Raw genomic sequence first — 17,576 nt, forward strand, 5'->3', positions numbered from 1 at the left:
AAGGCACTTCAATCTTTTGTCTTGCCCATTCACCCTCTGAATGGCACACATACACTAACCATGTCTCAAGGCTAAAAGGTCCTCCTTTAACCTATCACCTCTCTTTCATCTATACTGATTAAAGTGGATTTTAACAGGTGACAATAAGGGATTGTAGCTTTCACCTGGTCAGTGTCATGGAAAGAGGTGTTTGTAATGTTTTTTTATAATTAGTGTATAGCTACAGTAGATGCTGAGCTGACGGGTAAGATACGTTTTTGGGCTTCATTGTATTGGGAATAGTGGTTGCTGTCATCTGAGTTCTGACTTCGTGTTGGGACCTGGCTGGATAGGGCTCCATGCTGTTGGACAGTTTACAGGCCTCAGTGATGTTGTCAGACCCTGTGCCACCTTCCAGACCAGACCACACTAGTGCTGTGTACAGAAACAGCACAATTACTCCCCTAGAGCTCTGCCATGCGAATCAGAGGGAGACCTCAGCCCCTTCAGTGAAACCTGTGAAGAGCTGTGACGGTCCTGGAATTTTGGATGACTGTTATTGGTCAGCTAAATGACCGCGGTCTCCGTTATCATTTGAAAAGCAAAATAATTTTAGTTTTTTTAGTTTTGTTTCTTGTAGGGGTGAAAGGCTGGTGTCCCGGCAAGATAGATAGTGGGGGTACACTACTGATAAAACATGAGCCTATCATAAAAGTTCAAACAAAATGTCAAGGAAACTTGAGGCTTTTACAACATTATCATTACCACATGTCAGCCGCATGAAAAATGTAAAGAATGGGCTGGAAAATGGGTGTATACCGTACATGCTCCAAAATATGCTGTGGTTCTATGAGAACACTGACATTTTTCCAAGTAGATGCATACATCCAGGCAGTAGTGGACATGGAGAAGTGGATGTACAGTAATTTTGCCAAACAAATTCTGTGACAAAACAGTGACATTTTGAATGACCAAAAATTATAAATCACATGTTGGTCTTTCACAGTCAGGCCAACCCAAGTCGTATTGTGGAAGTAGACTAATAGTAGGCCTACTGTTGAAATAGATCAATTAGGCTGTCAACTGAGTCAATTGCACACGTTTCTGATCTTTTCCCAAAAACATTTAGTCACACTTTCTTTAAATAGAAAATCAAAAAAATTGGATGTTCTAAGTTCACAACAATGCTTAAACCACTTTAGGAGAACACTTTTGAGGTCTGGGAAAAATCTAAGACATTTGGGGTTTTGAGTGTAGTTACCCTTTAATTCAACTGTGCAGGCACCTAGCACTGTTGATTGGTTAGCAGTGTTTCTGTAGCACATATGAGATGAAGTTGGAAAAACAAATGACCAATGTATTGATGCAAATAATCATATCATTCTGCCAAGTAGGCATAGGCTACTTTGTAGTTAGTTAACATTAAATTAAGGTTTTTGGGAAGGCCTTTCCATCTACCAGAAGACATTAGGCCTTTCATTAGCTTCACTATATTGTTCCTTTTCCTTAGGCCTACTTGTTTAAAACCTGGACATTTTACTTCATATTATGCGGCATGTCTTACTTTGCTTCAAATTAGCCTATAGCTGAAAGTCCCAGCATAGAAACGTGGAATCAATAATTTTATTAAAACTTCCTCAAATGCACTCTGCTGTTCAAATCAACCGTTTTTCATTGTCTAGCAGCCAAAGGCATTATCCTAGTTGTATTAGCAACCCATGATAGTCATTGCATTTTAAGATCAATTTGCATGTAGGCCTACCACCGTGTACAGATTGCTGCACTTAAATGTGAAGAAATAATAGTTTATCAACCTTTTAAGCTAAACATTCTGATCTGTGCCGTCAGCATTATTAATTGATAAGGCCGTGGCATACACCTCCACTACACTACTTTGATAGGCCTATGCATCGTGGTCAGTGGCGACCTGTCATCTAGGGCAGGTGGGGGTGATCCCCACCTGTTTAGTGGCCCCACCTGTTTTTTGTTGCCTGATTTGCATGTTATTTTGGCATTAATACGTGTCACATATCAGTTTGCAAAACAATGTAAAAAATAAATAAATAATGGAGTTGATAAAGCTGCATACAAACATGGTCTCTTTTTTGCTTTCTTGAGTAAGGCAGCTCCAAAATGCAGGTGTTTCAGCCTAGCTCAGCAGAGAAAATACGGAGCGGAAAATTTAGTTGTGGTGATTGTCTCAGTGTTCTGTCACTGATGGGGACACTATGTCCCCCCAAAATTTATGGGGAGAGCTCGAGAATTCAAGCATCTTGGGTGCTGCAATAGAGTTACATTAGAAGTGCCCATCCAAGAAAGTTGAAGGTCATTGACCACAGATAAAATGATGTCAAATCACTTTATATCTACTGTAGCTTTGATTGGACTGATCATGTCAACATCATACTTTCAATATATTAGCTTACGAGCTAGACAAGCAGTCATCCTCACTTCGGAAATCTACTGGCAAATCCTTTTCAATCGTTGTCATATGAAGAGAAATGATAGATAAAACGTATCAGTGCCCATCGGCCATCGGGGACATGAACATTACACAAGTTGGAAATCGCAAATTCAGTAATGAGTGGTTTGGAAGGAATCAGTGGCTAACCTCAAGTGTTGCAAAGCAATCACTAGCCTGCTATTCATTGGAGTGGATCTGGGGTTCAAGTCTGAGTTTAAGGGTCTCTTTTCGAAGCTTAAAGGGATAAACATTTAACATTGGCCACGCTGTTAATACAGCATGACTTCTCCCGCGTTCAAAACAACTGGAAACTCTGGAAAATCTCAGACTTCAGTGAGTTCAAGACATCTGGGAACTCTGAAAAAAAACAAGCTCCGACTGTAAAAATACGTTTTGAATGGTCATTCAACTCGGAATTCGGGAACTTGGTCCTCTTTCTAGAGCTCCGACTTGAAGATCACTAACGTCATGATTCAACGTTGTTTTTTTCAGAGTTCCCAGTTGTCTTGAAAGCACCTTAAATCCAGAGAATGCCAGACTTTGATGACAAAGTTTGATGACAAAATTTGCCCATGAAGGACCACCGCGTCACCTTCCTGTTCAAGTGAGAACAAGACAACAAGGTGAGTCCAAAAATGTCTTGTATGCTGCTGCATAAATGATGTAATATGTCAGGTAAATATGTATACTGCAGCTAATAAAATAATACTAAGGGTATGTTTTGTAGTAAGCTGATAGTAGCCCATGTCCCTCACCCTAATAATTTGGTCCCTTTCCCCCCCCCCATAATTTAGCCTACTGTTCTGACTTGATGGTGCACATATAGCCTATAGCCTGTTTTAGAGAAATATCATCATCGAATATTGTAAGAGCTTTCATTGTCTGCTTACAGTGGGGCAAAAAAGTATTTAGTCAGCCACCAATTGTGCAGGTTCTCCCACTTAAAAAGATGAGAGAGGCTGTAATTTTCATCACAGGTACACTTCAACTATGACAGACAAAATGAGAAAAAAATCCAGAAAATCACATTGTAGGATTTTTTATGAATTTATTTGCAAATTATGGTGGAAAATAAGTATTTGGTCACCTACAAACAAGCCAGATTTCTGGCTCTCACAGACCTGTAACTTCTTCTTTAAGAGGCTTCTCTGTCCTCCACTCGTTACCTGTATTAATGGCACCTGTTTGAACTTGTTATCAGTATAAAAGACACCTGTCCACAACCTCAAACAGTCACACTCCAAACTCCACTATGGCCAAGACCAAAGAGCTGTCAAAGGGCACCAGAAACAAAATTGTAGACCTGCACCAAGCTGGGAAGACTGAATCTGCAATAGGTAAGCAGCTTGGTTTGAAGAAATCAACTGTGGGAGCAATTATTAGGAAATGGAAGACATACAAGACCACTGATAATCTCCCTCGATCTGGGGCTCCACGCAAGTTCTCACCCCGTGGTGTCAAAATGATCACAAGAACGGTGAGCAAAAATCCCAGAACCACACGGGGGGACCTAGTGAATGACCTGCAGAGAGCTGGGACCAAAGTAACAAAGCCTACCATCAGTAACACACTACGCTGCCCGGGACTCAAATCCTGCAGTGCCAGACGTGTCCCCCTGCTTAAGCCAGTACATGTCCAGGCCCGTCTGAAGTTTGCTAGAGAGCATTTGGATGATCCAGAAGACGATTGGGAGAATGTCATATGGTCAGATGAAACCAAAATATTTTTGGTAAAAACTCAACTCGTCGTGTTTGGAGGACAAAGAATGCTGAGTTGCATCCAAAGAACACCATACCTACTGTGAAGCATGGGGGTGGAAACATCATGCTTTGGGGCTGTTTTTCTGCAAAGGGACCAGGACGACTGATACGTATAAAGGAAAGAATGAATGGGGCCATGTATCATGAGATTTTGAGTGAAAACCTCCTTGCATCAGCAAGGGCATTGAAGATGAAACGTGGCTGGGTCTTTCAGCATGACAATGATCCCAAACACACCGTCCGGGCAACGAAGGAGTGGCTTCGTAGGAAGCATTTCAAGGTCCTGGAGTGGCCTAGCCAGTCTCCAGATCTCAACCCCATAGAAAATCTTTGGAGGGAGTTGAAAGTCCGTGTTGCCCAGCAACAGCCCCAAAACATCACTGCTCTAGTGGAGATCTGCATGGAGGAATAGGCCAAAATACCAGCAACAGTGTGTGAAAACCTTGTGAAGACTTACAGAAAACATTTGATCTGTGTCATTGCCAACAAAGGGTATATAACAAAGTATTGAGATAAACTTTTGTTATTGACCAAATACTTTTTTTCCACTATAATGTGCAAATAAATTCATAAAAAATCATACAATGTGATTTTCTGGATTTTTTTCTCATTTTGTCTGTCATAGTTAAAGTGTACCTATGATGAAAATTACAGGCCTCTCTCATCTTTTTAAGTGGGAGAACTTGCACAATTGGTGGCTGAATAACTACTTTTTTGCTGCCCCACTGTATATGCCTTCTTTATTTATCATACGGTTCTGACTTGGTGTACAGGGAGAATACTGTAAGAATGGCCCATGTTCTGAATTCTGTTGCTGTACATTTCAAAAGTGCTGAACAAATAGTTATATTGACCACGTCCGTCTTAGCTCGATCATTAATGGCTTAATCGAAACTCTTAATCGATGGCCTCTTATCCGCTCATCGTTCCCTTATGCCATAGTTTGTTCATCTCAATTGTCAGTAGAATCCACATTTGTTTAAGCAAGTCAGCCATATCAGCTATGTTTTTTAAAAAGGCAGTAAATGAGGCTGAATGAACTGTTTCGCTGCCAGACAAGGCTCTGCTGATAGCCAGGTGTAGCGGTGGACGGTGTTGGAACTGATGTTGGGACTCTGCTGTTTGGACAGCTTTATGTAGGCCCTAACAGTTTGTGGGCACCGTTTGTCACTGTTATAGTCCAATTAATGTATTGTTTAGTGTTGTGTAGTGGCTTTGCTGGCATGCGTCCCCCCCCCACCCCCCCAAAATGGTTTGCCCCACCAAGATTTACATGCTAAAAATTGCCACTGATCGTGGTGATTAAAACTTGATTATACACAATCCCCACTACACCACCGAATTCAGGCTACAAGTGTAGGCATAACGGCAACCGGCGAACGTCATTCAACCTTTTGGTGTTTTAACAGATGTTTCTTTCCGTTCATCAATGGACAGAGCACTGTTTGGCTGTTGAAATTATTGAGTGGAGGAACGTGCGCGGGCAGTTTAATACATGAGCCTTTGAAGTGACTGACTATCAACAGATGAAAACATCATGACTGGTTGTGTTTATACAATGCCACATTAATAGGTAATACATTTAGTTAAGTTAAATGACAAATCGTTACTAGTAGACCCACAGAGATCTTATTAAATTAGTAGGTAGACCTTTAGGCTTTATGTAATTCTATGATTAGGCCTATAAAAAATGTTTGTGCAAGAGCATGCAGACATTGGGGGTCCACTACAGGGAAGAAATTAAATCTACTTTCACCCCTTTTTAAAAGACACATTTTTTAAAATCTCCTCCACTCTTGACTGCATGTACTGCTGCTGCTGCAGGGAGGGGGTGTTGCCTAGTCAGCCGAAGACTTGCTTTCTACAACACCTTGCTTGTTTCAGCAAGGATCAACAAAGTTTCCTCATCGTAAAGCAGGGATGGACAACTTTGTTGGGGGTGGGGGCCACAATTTTACAAATTTTGCCATGGGGCATAGAGAAAACGTTTGCTGCAATTCGACACCTTTTGCCATGGGCGGAGGGAAGATTTTGCAGTTTTATAACTCATTTCATGCAATTCTACTAATTCTGCCATGGGGGAGAGTTGTTTTTTTGCAGTTCTACAGCTAATTTCCTGCAGTTCTACACATATTGCCATAGGGTGGATAGAAATGTTAGCAGTTTTTAATATGATATTTAAGTGAGAGTGACTAACAAAATCAATGGGGGCCCTGCGGTCAGTAATTCTACCATGATTTCTAGTTTAGATAGGTGGCTAGACTAACTTACCATTCATTTTAGCTGACATGGACTAATTGATGGTCAGTGACTGAAATAACAACAGAAAAACTGCTGATGCACAAACGCATTTAGAAATTGCACCTTGCGTATTCTACTATTCTACAGTAAGTTGAGACACCGACTACCCCCCCCCCCCCAAAAAAATCATATCACATGCCAATCCCCGGTTCTAAAGAGTCTATTTTACAGCAGAAAAGGACTCAAACGCACAAATTCCTGGCAGTCTTCAGTTAGCTGTTTGTTCCACAAAAAAAATACAATAATAATTATTAAAACGGTTATGACAGTCATTTCATTTTCATTGACGGTCCTCATCCATAATCTTTGGTTACACGATACGGTAATTGTGCCAGCCTTACGTAGTAGGCTATAGTCTTTGGGAGTTTAGGAGAGAATGTGGCTAAGATTGATGCAATGCTGATGACAGCAACCCACATCTAGCCAGCAAGGAGCATACAAATATATTTCAAAAGGCTTGCTTGATAACCTGGTATAAGGATATAAGTGTTGCTTAATTGCACTCAAATAACTGTCTCAAAACAGGTGACTACACTTTCGAAAGAGATGACAGAAGAACAGACTTTCTATTGAACAGTAAGCATGTTTTTGTATTTGGGTGGGGTAGAGACGAGAGACAAAGTGGAGCTATGTTCTGACCAGGATCTATTGTATTACATACAGTTAGTAATCAGATGTTCTCCCATGCACTGTGTTCAAATGGACCTCTTGTGGTAGTCGTGATAGAAAATAACCATGTTTAGCAAAAGACACATCCAGACTCCCTGTAAAGTGTAATATTATTGGACATCTCTATTGCAGGTTATTCTCCCTCTGCAGTCAATCAACCATTCAGGCGCAGTGAATTGAAATGTAAATAGGACATACGCGGTTCTCCCAGCCCATTCCAGGCTACTACAGAGGAGCCAGCCGTGCCCATTATTTTGGCGCTACCATGGTTAGAAGAAGAGATTTTCAAAGAGGGTTCTCAAAGGAGCATGTGGGGTTTAAAATGTGTTTGTCTCAGTCACCAGATCTCAAACCAATTTAACACTTAGGGGAGATTCTGGAGCGGCACCTGAGACAGCGTTTTCCACCACCTTCAGCAAAACACCAAATAGTGGAATTTCTTGTGGAAGAATGGTGTCACATCCCTCCAGTAGAGTTCCAGACACTTGAAGAATCTATGCCAAGGCGCGTTGAAGCTGTTCTGGCGGCTTGAGGTGGTCCAACTCCCTATTAAGACACTTTATGTTGGTGTTTCCTTTATTTTGGCAGTTACCCGTATATACACTGCTTTTTCCATGACATAGACTGACCAGAGGAATCCAGGTGAAGCTATGATCCCTTATTGATGTCACTTGGTAAATCAGTGTAGATGAAGGTTAGGAAACAGGTTTAAGAAGGATTTTTAAGCCTTGAGACAATTGAAACATGGATTGTGTATGTGTGCCAATCAGTGGGTGAGTCAGCAATGCAATATATCTAAGTGCCTTTGAACAGGGTATGTAGGTGCCAGGCACATCGGTTTGAGTGTGTCAAGAACGGCAACGCTGCTGGGTGTTTCACTCGCAACAATTTCCTGTGTGTATCAAAAAGGGTCCACCACCCAAAAGACATTCATCCAACTTGACACAACTGTGGGAAGCATTGGAGTCAACATGGGCCAGCATCCCTGTGGAATGTTTGCGTCACCTTGCCCAACGAACTAAGGCTGTTCTGAGGGCAAAAGTTGGTGCAACTCAATATTAGGAAGGTGTTCCAAATGTTTTATACACTCAGTGTATAGTGTATTTATGTATGCATTATAGTGGATGCCTTTTATTTGTGGGGTACTTTATTGAAATACAGTATATGCTTATCATTGATGTTGTGTTATTACCAAAAACGGACTAAGTGTGTGCACTGTGCATGGGCCTTGGGTCTCAAGAAAAATACAATTTCAACCAGAAATGTGGCTTATTATTGATGACTATTGTGCAGTAGGGAGCTAGACTTTAAGTCTCTGATTTCACCTGTTGGCATGCAGGTTGTCTGCTGCTCTTACCCAATGGCGCCTCCCTATCCCTCCACTGAGACAGACAGGGAGTTTGGACACCGGCCCAGCTGTACTGAAGGACCTGATGAATATGATACCTGTGTTGAGGAACCCCAACGTCTAAGCGATGTCTTAGCCTCTAGATTCCCAGGAGAGTGAAAAGGAGGCACGTTGGTGCCACCCCTCCCTCCCTTGTCCTCCTTATCGTGTTCCCAGTTCTATTGTGCTCCTCGGTTACCCACATACCCCTGGGCCAATGGGCCCCCTCGCCATCATTGAACCTGGCCAGTGGCTTTCTCTGCTTAAATGAGGCCTCTTTAAGATAATGTTTGATGCGCTGACAAGCAGAACCAAAACACTGTAAAATAAACCAGGTTTGACATCTTTTAATTGTGTGTCAGAAAAGAAGGATTGCGGCTCTTCGACCGGTTGAGATCATGCTGCTGATATGGTAATTTTCTAAAGTAAAGGATGTGATGAAAGTGGAGACCACTTTGCTTGTGGCTCGCTTCAAATGATCCATAAACATGTCAAGATGGTTCAGGCAGTGCACCTATTTACTGGCCTTTGCTTTAGCAAATGACATGCAGTTTGTGTCAGCCGAAATAGAAACATTCATAAATACATTTTATTTGAACAGAATTGAATGACTGAAACAGGTGGCAGACACATAGCCAGGTCCCAAGTGATTGGCACCTTTGATAGAGATCAGCAAAAAAAGACTATCACATACTAATATAATTACGATTTTTTTAACAAGTAATACAGGATAACAACACTGAGCCTTTTTCTAAAATGCTTTATGAGATTGGAGAACATATTGTAAGGGATCTTAGAACATTGCTCTATACACAATCTTTCCAGATCCTTGATGTCCTTCATCTGTGCTTATGGACAGCCCTCATCAATTCAAACCACAGGTTTTCAATGGGGTTCAAGTCCAGAGACTGAAATATGGCCATTGCAAAATGTTGGTTTGGTGGTCAATTAACCATTTCTTTGTGGATTTTGATGTGGGCTTGGGGTTGTTGTCTTGCTGGAAGATCCACTTGCTGCCAAGTTTTAGCCTCCTGGCAGAGGCAACAATGTTTTTGGCTAAAATGTCCTGGTACTAGGTAAAGTTCATGTTGCCATTGAAGCCTGTGGTTTGAATTGAAGACTGCAGTCCATAAGCACAGACAAAGGATATCAAGGACCTGGAAAGATTTTGTATGGAGGAATGGTCTAAGATCTCCTCCAATGTGTTTTCCAATCTCGTAAAACATTTTCCTAGAAGGTGAAGTATTGAAAGGTATTGAACACCCCTGCCAATGTTTTTGACTAGTACTTGTTAAACCAAATATCTTTCTTTGAGCAATTGTATTAGTATAAAATAATATAATTGCATACGCTGTAGCTCAATATTTGTATTATTTATATTTTACAGTATTTTTTGCTCATTTTTATCAAGGGCGGCAATATTTTTTTAACCTGTGCAATAACTGAAAAAGATCAAGAGAAATCTGCAAATGTGTTGCTCATTTTGATGGATTGTGAACCGTACTGTCAGGATTTGTTTGTGTATTCTAAACGTGTTCATCCTTGCATCATTTTGTGATTACATCTGCATCGACAATGTTATTGTGATTTTTTTTTTTTATCAAAGAACTGCCAAGTCTTCATTCCCATACTAAGGGAATTAGAAGAGGAGAAAATGGATTCATATTTGAATGACAATGCAGGAAATCAGTGGTGTTCAATGGATTTCGTTATACTGATTGACAGTGATTGAACAGTTCCAGGGAAGAGCTTGTTATTTTTTGTCCATGTGATGTATGTTGGTAGTGCTGAAAATATAAACAAGCCTTTCCTGTATCACAGCTCAATAAAGATCCAGTTTCAAACTCCAAAGACGACTTCGTCTTGGCCTGGCAGTATGGCTTGGTGAAATATTTGAGGGTTTTTGTCGTCCTCATCCGATGTGCTCATTTATTATGCCTCTTTTTTTGCTTTTTCCTCTTGTATAATGTTCCACTTTTTAAATTGACTTGAACAAATGCAAACGACCAGATGCTATTAGACTGAACATGTGTGCCATAAATGATGTGAACCTGTGTGGTAACATTTGGCTTTCATTTACTTTATGCGTGGGTACATGTTGCCATGTGGCGTGATAAAATCATCCGGGAAGTTGGCTAGAAATATCTGAAATTGTGTTTGGGTCTGGGGAGGAGCAGCTTCCTTGACATAAAGGTTATTCATCAGGGCTAACTGTACTGCCATCCAGGGCTGGGTAGCATTCATCTCTTCAATGAGCCATGTTGTGGAGGCTGAGGAAAAGCACATACTTGCTCAATGTCGTTTTCTAATTAAAACTGTCCCATTAGGCGGTAATTGGTGCAGCACTATCTGGACTTGTGATGGAGGCGTAAGGAAGGGAGGGGAGCTAGGAGTCAGACTAAGATGGTATCAGGTCTAGGAGACAGGAAGCCTCTCTGTAATCTTGTCAGGTTTGGGGATCAGTGCGCTGCATAGGACAGGGCACCTCCTCTCAACTCCTGTCTTATCGCACAATTTTACTATGAGGCTTTCTAAACGGAGCCTGGCATAAATTCAACCTGGTAGATGTTTATGGTAAAAAAAAGTGTTGTCATGCAAGACTGCATGTTCATTATTAATTGGTAACAAACATTTACGGAAGTGTCCCATTTAATGGTCATAGACGGTTCCCTGAAGGCATAGCCCACTTATTCATTTTGATCCTGTGTATTTAGTGAGACACAGTAAACCTTTTTAGGAGTGCAACACATCAGAACGATCATAACTACTGACAACTGTGGTGCAATAAAAAGGACTTTCTCGATAGCAGAAGCGAGACCTATCTCGGGAGACAGATTGTTAATTCAAAAACATAGTATCCAGATTGATATGTAAATACCCAGGTCATTGGCAACACCATAGGCTATAGAGGGAAGACTGTTTGCAAAGTTCAAATGCTGTTTTTTTCTCAGTTTGAACCAGCAGCCTGAACCAGAAGATGTGATTAAGATATTGGGTTTGGCTGGAGGGAAGTGTCACTCTATGGGGATATAATCTTTTCCGTGTTTATCTGCAGAACTACATAGAGTGTCAAGTTTGGTGTGTTGGGAAAGGTGTCTGTGAAGGTGCCATTTCTTTCATGCTCTGACGGTACACTTTAACCTGGCAAACAGAAAGCTATAGAGTGGTGGGAGTCCAACCTGAATCAACAGACATCTAAATCCATGTTAATAAAACCAGGGGAAAGTGAGATGAGTGCCATTCCATTCTATACGTCACTTTCATTCTATATGTCTCTCCGGTTTTCTCTGTCTGAAACATTCTGAAGCTCCCGGTGTATTTTCGAGCCGAACCCAAGCTTAGTAAGTAAATAGGAATGTTGCATATGCCGCGAGGAGACACGCTGACATTTTCCAGATGCTCAGTTCTAATTAGGGCCAAGTATTCCCTCTTTTATGGAGTGTGTGAGAAGCATAAGTGCACTGCTGCCCAACTTACAGTATCAGACCTGATTTGAGTGAAACTTCAGTGTTTAGACTCCAAACATTTGAATATAACAAACACTGCTTTGTTATTCGTTTGTAAACCAGAAGTGTTATTCTAGAGGAGGAATTTGTCATTCCATCCTACACTTTAGCTATCTGGTTCCCCTTACGTCTTTAATGGTTTCAGAGCTCTGTATTTGGAGTTGCTAGAGACGACCACCACGTAGGGTTTCAGTGGTTACTGTTGTAGTAGCAGCTCATCGACAGGCACTTTGTGTGTGTAAGTGGACTGGGTCTGTTTCCTGGTAGGTCCAGAGCCCTGGAGCATGGAGACCAGCTCCAGCAGGAGGGACGGCTCGATCATTGTTGGAGATATTAGTACAGTCCTTTTGACAGAATGCCTCCTGCCGAAGGTGCAGCCAGACTCTTGAGAGGAACACTGTAATTAAGGATCCACTGGCTCTTCTAAAGCCAGAGGCAGCAGGTTTCAGCATGTCTTTACTGCTGTGCCTTTGTGTGTGCCTCAAATACAGTACCTTCGGAAAGTATTCACACCTTTGACATTTTCCAGATTTTGTTGTGTTACAGCCTGAATTTAAAATGGATTCAATTGACATTTTTTTCTCACTGGCTTCAAAGTGGAATTACGTTTTTTTAAATTTATGTTTCCTAATTAATTAAACTGAAAAGCTGAAATGTCTTGCATCAATAAGTATTCAACCCCTTTGTTATGGCAAGCCTAAATAAGTTCAGGCGTAAAAATGTGCTTAACAAGTCACATAATACGTTTTGTGGACTCTGTGTGCAATAATAGTGTTTCAATTTTTGAATGACTACCTCATCTCTGTACCCCACACATACAATTATCTGAAAGGTCCCTCAGATGAGCAGTGAATTTCAAACACAGATTAAATCAAAAAGACCAAGGAGGTTTTCCAATGCCTCGCAAAGAAAGGCACGTATTGGCAGATAGGGAAACAAATCTGACATTGAATATCCCTAAGAACACGGTAAAGTTATTAATTGCACTTTGGAAGGTGTATCAATACACCCAGTCACTACAACGATACAGGCGTCCTTCCTAACTCAGTTGCCGGAGAGGAAGGAAATCACTCAGGGATTTCACCATGAGGCCAATGGTGACTTTAATCCAGTTACAGAGCTCAATGGCTGTGATAGGAGAAAACTGAGGATGAATCAACAACATTGTAGTTACTCCACAATTCTAACCTAACTGACAGAGTGAAAAGAAGGAAGCCTGTACTGAATAAAAATATTCCAAAACATCCTTCCTGTTTGCAACAAGACACTACAGTAATACTGCAAAAAATGTGCCAAAGTAACTGATTTTGGGGAAAATCCAATACAACACATGAATGAGTACCACTATCCATATCTTTAAGCATAGTGGTGCATCATGTTATGGGTACGCTTGTAATCGTTAAGGACAGGAGAGTTTTTCAGGATGAAAAAATAAACAGAATGGAGCTAAGCACTGTTAAAATCATAGAGGAAAACCTGGTTCAGTCTGCTTTCCACCAGACACTGGATGATGAATTCACCTTTCAGCATGACAATAACCTAAAACACAAGGCCAAGTCTATGCTAGAGTTTCTTACCAAGAAGACACTGAATGTTCTTTAGTGGCCGAGTTACAGTTTTGACTTAAATCTACTTGAAAATCTATGGCAAGACCTAAAAATGGTTGTCTAGCAATGATCAACAACCAATTTGACAGAGCTTGAAGAATTTCACACAATTCCAGGTGTGGAAAGGTCTTAGAGACTTACCCAAAAAGTCTCACAGCTATAATCATTGCCAAAGGTGCTTCTACAAATTGTGAATACTTATGTGAATGAGATATTTCTGTATTTCATTTGAAGTACATTTGCAAATATTTCAAAAAATATTTTTTTAAAGTTGTCATTATTGGGTATTGTGTGTAGATGGGTGAGAAATAAAATAAATGGAATCCATTTTGATTTCAGGCTGCAACACAACAAAATGCGGAATAAGGCAAGGGGCGTGAATACTTTCTGAAGGCACTGTACAGAAGCAGTCAGCCATTACTCCACAACTGAGTTGAGCTTGTCTTTCACAGCCTCCATCTCTCCAGTGTGAAATCATGTATTTTCCTACCTCATCTGCAGGTGTTCACGCGTCCAAGTCATTTTATTTTACCATGACGATTAGTGGCCGTTTAAACTGGAATTACAATTTCAAAAACAATCAAATACAAATAAATATTTACACTGAGTGTACATAAAAATAAGAACTTCTGCTCTTTCCATGACATAGACTGACCAGGTGAATCCAGGTGAAAGCTATGATCCCTTGTTGACGTCACTTGTTACATCCGCTTCAATTAGTGTAGATGAAGGGGAGGAGACAGGTTAAAGAAGGATTTTTAAGCCTTGAGACAATTGAGACATGGATTGTGTATGTGTGCCATTCAGAGGGTGAGTGGGCAAGACAAAATATTTAAGTGCCTTTGAACTGGGTGTGGTAGTAGGTGCCAGGCGCACCAGTTTGGATCAAGATCTGCAACGCTGATGGGTTTTTCACGCTCAACAGTTTCCCATGTGTATCAAGAATAGTCCACCACCCAAATGACATCCAGCCAACGTGACACAATTGTGGGAAGCATTGGAGTCAACATGGGCCAGCATCCCTGTGGAACGCTATCGACGCCTTGTGGAGTCCATGCCCCAGTGTATTGAGGCTGTTTTGAGGGCAAAACTGGGGGGTGCAACTCAATATTAGGAAGGTGTTCTTAATGTTTTGTACACTCAGTGTATATTCTCCCTGAAGTCTGTGAATTTGTTGGAGATTGACCTGGAGCCCTGTTGGGGGAAGGAAACAGCACAGAGCAGGAAGTCAAAGGAGACCTCTGAGCTGTAGCCACCCACAGACCCCATCCCTGCCCTCCCTTCCTCTCCCTCTTACCCCTCCCTGCCTGGCTCTCCCGGGCTGCAGCATGGGGCTGTGGCCTGGCTCCTGTCCAGTTTCCAGCACTGTGATGGGGAGGGTCATGGAGTGCCTGACCCGGGCTCTGCATGTTGGATGTTGTTATTATTAGTACTCGACGCCCCCCCAGGCCGGCGGTCTCCATTGCAGGGGGAAGAGGTGGGCTCTGGAGAGGCTCTGGACCTGGTGAACAGCTGTGCTTGGAAGAGGCTGCAGGGGCCCCCAGCACTCCTTGCTCCCCTGGGGCCTCTGCACGGACCAGGCAGGAGGTAGAGCTCCACACTGCTATTTATACACTCTCAGTCCCATTGCACAACCTCATCCTCACACTACAGCAGACCAGAGCCAGAGCCAGAGTCAGAGCCAGAGCCAGCATAGCAACAACACCTTACACCTCACAACCATCCATCTCTGCTGGGTAGTTGAATATGAGTGTTCACTTTTATGTTCTTGGAGGATACATGATAGACTCATTTGAACAAATGACACCAGCTCTTGACAACACCTGAAAATTGAAACATTATTCAGGCTGAAGCTATCATGGCTTACATACTTTATAATTTTGCATAAAAGCCCCTGGTTGTTTTTGAAACACACAGTACACATGTCATGTGATCTAAAATGACCTCTAATTTGAGGACAGCCAATGTCCTGCTTCGTAAATTACAGTAGGCATATTTAATGGAGACCACCTTACCATCTTACTATCTTGATTTTGTATATTCATATTAATGAAAACTAAAACGTAACCTTAATTTAAGGTTGGGGTTACCAGTGTGGTAAGGGTTAAGGTTAGGGTTAGGTTTAAAATCAGATTGTGTGACTTTTTGGCTGTGCTAGCTAGTGACCGTTCTGCAGAGCTGCCTCTAGAACAAGATTCATAACGAAAAACGCTAACATGCATCTCGAGGGGGCCTTCTCAACTGTGTAAATAGCTCTGGAAATTGCGCATGCCCTTTGACTGCCTGTGTAATTATGAGCCTCTTGCAGTATTTTGCTTGGCAGCCTGAGAGGTTAACCCCTGAGGGCTGGAGGCCTGGGGCTCCCTGTCTGACTGGCAGAGGTCTCCTCAAAGCACTGCTTGTTCCCCTGTTAGCTGGGCTGCCTAGGCAGCTCTAAGCACGACTGATCCTCTGGTGGCTGGGCCCTGGGGGGGAGGCTGTCACATCAGGCCACAGCAGAGGCTCCGCTGGCTGGGTGAGGGCTGCAGCATTACATGCCCACACAGACACCGTGCCTGGGTCTTTGGGAGCCCATTGCATTGCTACAGGGGTCAACAGCGCTTGTCCCTTTATCATCTCCATGAGAGTGTTCCGTACCACCACTCAGCCTATAATAGGACAGGCTCTCACCATCTTATCTGCGCCATAATCAGACTGTATCCATCGTTATGTAGCAAATGACAACCTCCTCTGACAGGCATTTTAGCCATAATCCCATTGAATTCAGAAGGTGGAATTGATAATGTAGTGGTTGGTGATAATGTGCAGGTGGACTCATGTAATATTAGATGTTTTTATTCTGGGCTCAGGCATTATCAACACCAGCTCAGAATTGTAATCATTTCTATATGTGGAGGTTACATGACTACTTCTTTAAATGAGCTTGAGTACATTACTGAGCTGAAAGCAATGGGACATTTTTCCAACTTAAATATGCCTTCTCAGTGCACCAGTCCACATAGAACGGTGTGTACAAAAAGTATACCGTTTGGTTACCCTTTAGACTGTCACGCAATGGCCAAAATACAATATTATTTTTAGGTTTGTATTGTGCAAGAACACTTTTTGATTTGGTCTGTCCTGTCTTCATCTGAGCAGTATTTGGGGTCATGTAATGGAAGGGTTGGGGCAGAAGGTACAGTCTGGCCTGTCTGACGTGATTGATGATGTTGCTGTATGAAATAGCCTGTGAAGATACAGCCTCTTCTTGGAGTCACAGCAGGGATGGTAAAAAAGGGAATGTGTGGGTTCTTCTCTGGATTCCCACATTGTTCACCCTCCCATGCTCCTCTCCCATGGGCCATAGAGTTCTTCTAAAGCCCCAGACAAAAGTACACTGAGGGAAAGGATCTCTTGTGAGAATGGCACTTTATGTAATTCTGCCGAGTGGTATAGATTTTCCTCTGCTTTGATTGACAGACTAAAATCATTACTGGATGTTGTGGCCAGCTGGGCCTGATACTGAGGCATAATGGAGGCACGAGCATTCATCTCTGTGGTATTCGCCTTCGTAACAATCCTCTACCTCTGGATCTCTCTTCCTCACCCATCTCTGTTAGGGAGGTGTTGTTGAAGGCAGTGTGTGTCTCTGGCCCTTGTCCTCTCAGCAACAGCAGGGCCAGGGCTGGGGATGGATGGATGGATGGATGGGGGATACAGGGTCCATCCGTCTCAGGGCTCTGTGCTGGGGAATATCAGCAGCTGTGTAATCAGGGCCTGGCTCTGACCCTACCTGGGTGGAAGGGCCTCTCCATCATGTCCTCCTGTCACGCAGCACGAGCAGAGCGGGCTCCTGATGAACTGGTCGCGTGCAACCTCTGAGGAGCTTTGACCTGATGCTTGATTTACTGAGAGGCTACAGGT

Source organism: Oncorhynchus nerka, linkage group LG3 (genome assembly GCF_034236695.1).
Source record: "Oncorhynchus nerka isolate Pitt River linkage group LG3, Oner_Uvic_2.0, whole genome shotgun sequence".
In the NCBI taxonomy this organism is placed as follows: Eukaryota; Metazoa; Chordata; class Actinopteri; order Salmoniformes; family Salmonidae; genus Oncorhynchus; species Oncorhynchus nerka.